Below are 5,000 nucleotides of genomic sequence, written 5' to 3'. Positions count from 1 at the left end.
AGAGACAGCGAAATAATGCTGAGTTTCCGGTAAACAGCGGTGGAAGCAGCCATTGTAAACAAGCTCCAAACATAACCACAGGTGCTTTTCCTGTACGTCAACTTCCATTTTCTACAATGAAAAAAAAAGAAGAAAAACACCCATCTTTCTGTCCTTTACAGACCGCTGAATAAGTGTTGGTGTTTGGCTGAAACGTCGGCTTTTCAAACTTTTTTTTTTTCCCCCAAGCTATTCATGGTGCCCTTGTGCCTGCAACAGCCGTTAGTGTGTTCAATGATAGGGCAGGGGTGGACGAAATACACCTTACATAATTTAAACCATCTTTTGATTTAGAAACAAAAAGAAGAAAATATACCTGTTATTTCTTGTTCTTCTTTCTTCGTGGGCTGCAACTCCCACGTTCACTCGTATGAACACGAGTAGGCCTTTAACGTGCATGACCGTTTTTACCCCCGCGGCGTAGGCAGCCATACTCCGTTTTCTGTGGTGTGGATGCGGGGTATGTTCTTGTTTCCATAACCCACCGAACGCTGACATGGATTATATGATCTTTAACGTGCGTATTTCATCTTCTGCTTGCCGTATGCACACGAAGGGGGTTCAGGCACTAGCAGGTCTGCACATATGTTGACCTGGGAGATCGGAAAAATCTCCACCCTTTACCCACTAGGTGCCGTTGCCGTAGATTCGAACCCGGTACCCTCAGATTGAAAGTCCAACGATTTAAACCACTCGGCTATTGCGCCCGTCACATGCTTTTTATGAAGTAAGCCTCAACATTCTGCGAAGCCTCTGTATTATGTGGCAGGAAGAATGTGGGATGGATGATGTGGGTTGGAAGATAAAAGTGAGGAGCGACGGCACTAAGTCGCCCTTGTTGTCCGTACATTTCGCTTTCCTTCACACTTCCCGAAAAACACGCTGTGCATTTTTATAACCACCAGAAGGACGAGTGTGCGTGCGTTCCTCCTCCCCCCCCCCCCCCCTCCCCGCCCGCCCAACCCCATCCTCTTGAGTGGAGTTCATGTCGTCATTGTGACAGCTATTGTGTGTCTTGGTTACGACGATTATTTATGAAGTACCTGTTACTTGACGTGACTAGATTTTGAAGAAAACAACACACAAGAGGTCACACAGCACAAAAGAATGCCGTTTCCTTTTTCAACAGTGCTTGGTTTTATTGTTCGGAATTTAGAAGGAAAAAAAAAAAAACTGAAAAATTTACGTATTGTATAAAAAAAAAAAAAAAAAAAAACTTGTCTCCTGAGTAAAATCGATATTGGTGTATTACTTAAAATACATTCTCTCATCAAAGTCTGTTGAATTTTGCATTTTCCACGGTAATATTATTACACACATATTGTAGAATCAGAATAAGCTACTTCCAAAAAAAACCCAATGATTTCTTATGATTCATATTCCATGAACCTTACTTCTTGCTGTAAGAACTATAAAGAGAAGTTACTAAGTCTATGGAATTAGCGAAGCAGAATTAGGAGGATCGTTCGTTTAAAGCTAAACCAACAGAGCACTGCTAAGATCCCTCATGCAGGACGGCCCGAGATCTTTGAAGTCTCAGAATGCGGAAGTAAATCAATTTCTTGAATATATTACAGCTTTAAAGCCAATCACTCTTCCTCCTCCTCTCTCTCTCTCTTCCTCTCTCTCCTCTTCCAAATCCACAATCTCCTTCTCGCCCTCCCCACCCCCACCCCCACAACTCCACCACCTTTTCCTCTTCTTCCTCACACAACAAACTCCGTCATCTCTAATCAATGACAGTAGATAAATGTCAGTCTCTCTCTCTCTAATCTTATGTGTTTACCTGAACACGTGTTGTTTGGTAAGCTGATGAGATATCGACCAAATTTACGACGAAAACCATGCTCTGCTTCACGTGATTTGGGGATATTTTGGGGTTTTATGACATTTTCTTCTTCTTCTTCTTCTTTGCTATCGTCAGTGACCAGTCTTGACGCGTTCAGTGTGTGCTGTTTTTTTGCTTTTTGTTTGTTTGTTTTTTTTTTTTAACTGAGTCTCCAAGATGAGCTTCTTCTGCAACAGTATGCTTTTATAGTGCGCGCTGACACAGAAATATACACAGACTGAAAAGTACCAGACACACAGACAGAAAGACTGGTGGTGTGCGCACGCGCGCTCATACAAAACACACGAACGCACGTATTAACACACGCACGTAGACACACACACACACACACACACACATACATACACACACACACACACACATACACACACACATATATATATATATATATATATATATATATATATATATATATATATATATATTATATATATATAATGAAAGATACAAAGAGAGTGGGGAAGGGAGAGAGAGAGAGAGAGAGAGAGAGAGAGAGAGAGAGAGAGAGAGAGAGAGAGAGAGAAAATAAATCCGAGCGCAGATGTCTTCGTTTTCCATAAAGAAATATAGCATATAATAGCATATCATGCATCATCCAGTGAGTCCCCCAACAGGTATGTAGTGCAGTGTTTAGCGTTGATCTTGGGAGTTTTCTGTGAAGAGTACACACACACACACACACACACACACACACAAACATACACACAACACCATATGTATGGGGTTTTTTTTGTTTTTGTTTTTTTCTTTTATTATGTACAATTTATTAATTGTGTACTTAACTTGTGTCTGTGCGTGCGCACGTGCATGGTTGTGCTGTGTGTGTGTGTGTGTGTGTGTGTGTGTGTGTGTGTGTGTACGGGATATGTATGAATAATTTAATAATGTTTTGTATCTTGTCTTCTGTTTTCCTGTTTGGCATTCACGGTTCTTTTTTTTCTATTTGTAAACGCCCAGGGCTTATTTTCAAGATGTCGTAAATGCTAGTATTCATATGTATGTACGTATGCATGTATGTATGGATGTATGTATGAATGTGTACATGGGGAGAGCGAATCGCCACAGTGCAGCGTCACCCATGATATTTTCTTTCTTTCTTTTTCTTTTTTTTCTGTCTGCAAGGGAATTTGTTTCGCTCTCAAAGTGGATTTTTGACTGACTTGTGTAAACAAAGTGAGTCTATGTTTTAACCCGGTGTTCGGTTGTCTCTGTGTGTGTGTGTGTGTGTGTGTGTGTGTGTGTGTGTGTCTGTGTGTCTGTGGTAAACTTTAACATTGACATTTTCTCTGCAAATACTTTGTCAGTTGACACAAAATTAGGCATAAAAATAGGAAAAAAATCAGTTCTTTCCAGTCATCTTGTTTAAAACAATATTGCACCTCTGGGATGGGCACAAAAAAAAAAATGAAGCCTAATTATATGCAAACTGCATTTACTGTTATATTTATATTTTTTGTATTCTCTAAACTTGGCACTTTGATCTGATATTCTGACCCAACAACAAGATCAGTCATTATTATCATTTTTTGTTCAAACAGGAACTTCTTTTGCTAAGCATGGAAGTTTTATTTATTTTGCATACGTTTTGGTGCAGATAGTAAAAAAAGGGACATTACTCTGCAATTAATGCTAGGGGACTTAATTCGAATCTGGTTAGGACTTTTTCTTTTTTTTCTTTTTTTTTAACGCGAAGCTTTATAATAACAAATACAGAACTCATTTTAACAATTACATTTTTTTTAAAGTGTATCACAAGTGAGTCTTGAAGGCCTTGCCTCTCTTGTTTCTGCATAATTTTGCCAGTGAGAACTCTGTTGTTGCCGTGGATTCTTTTACGTGCCCTAAGTACTAACTGTATACACGGAACCTCGGTTTCTCTCGTGCGAATGACGAACACCTCGTCCTCCTCTCAAGGTCTGGTGGAGTAGGGAAGTTAAAATTCTGTATGTGGGACTCGAACCCGATGGACATTTGATTTCAACAACAGCCAGACACTCGGCCACCGTGCATCTAAAGCACTCTATGCATTGCAAGACATAAGGCGACACACACACTCCCACCACACATCGAAAATTAATGGGAATAACGGCGGACAAGTTTGCAGTGTATCCGGCACTGAAACAGAAAACTTGCAAATGTCCTTCTCCGAGAAAACTTCGTTCGCTTCATCGATCATGTTAACAGCTGCTGTCGCAATAATATCATCACAGTAACGAAGCAACTCGTACGTAGCCAAATCACAGCCCTGTTCCACACGTAGGTATACGTGCTGCGGATCAAAGGTACACCGTGTCACGATTATTCCGCTGGAAGCGATATCTGGAATCGGCTGTATTATTGAGAAGCTTATGCTTCGACACACCACCTTCCATCACCCCCTAGCTAGGCATCGTTCCCTCATGCGTCTCTTTACTGAATGAACGAAATGAGAGCTGATTTAAGCTAGAATTTCTGTCTGTTCAAAATTATTTCCCCCATGTCTGATGTCGCGAGGTGCATCTTTGAATCCCTCTTTTATTTGTCTGTGTCTTTGTGATTTAAAGCCCTATCTCTGAATATCTCTGTCTGTACATCTGTCTGTCTCCCTGTCTTTCTCTCTGTATTATCTCTACTGCCTCTGTCTCTGAATATTTTGTCTGTATAACTGTCTAGAGGAGCAGGAGCATTTCCCTTGCCGTCAAACTCAAACTGTACAGATCCTTAGTGCTCGCAATTCTCCTGTATGGATGTAAAAGCTGGACACTGTCAGCCGAGCTTGAGAAGAGGATCCAAGCTTTTGAGATGACATGCTACCGAAAGCTGCTCCGCATCTCATGGGTCGAACACAAGACCAACGACTATGTTCGGAGCAAAGTCGAAACCTTCACCACCCCTCGAACCCCTCCTGGCCACCATGGAAGCTGGCCTGGTTTGGCCACATGACCCGCCACAACACCCTGTACAAGACCATCCTGCAGGGCACCATCGAGGGCGGAAGAAAGAGGGGAAGACCAAGGAGAAGCTGGACAGATGACGTCAAGACCTGGACTCCTCTGAAGATGCCAGAGCTGGTGTCAGAGGCCCGAGAGCAGACCAGGCTGGAGGAGAGTGATGTCCGCTGTATCCCTTGTGC

The sequence above is a fragment of the Babylonia areolata genome, chromosome 19 (genome assembly GCF_041734735.1).
Source record: "Babylonia areolata isolate BAREFJ2019XMU chromosome 19, ASM4173473v1, whole genome shotgun sequence".
Taxonomy (NCBI): Eukaryota; Metazoa; Mollusca; class Gastropoda; order Neogastropoda; family Buccinidae; genus Babylonia; species Babylonia areolata.
Note: the sequence above shows the minus strand (reverse complement) of the source record.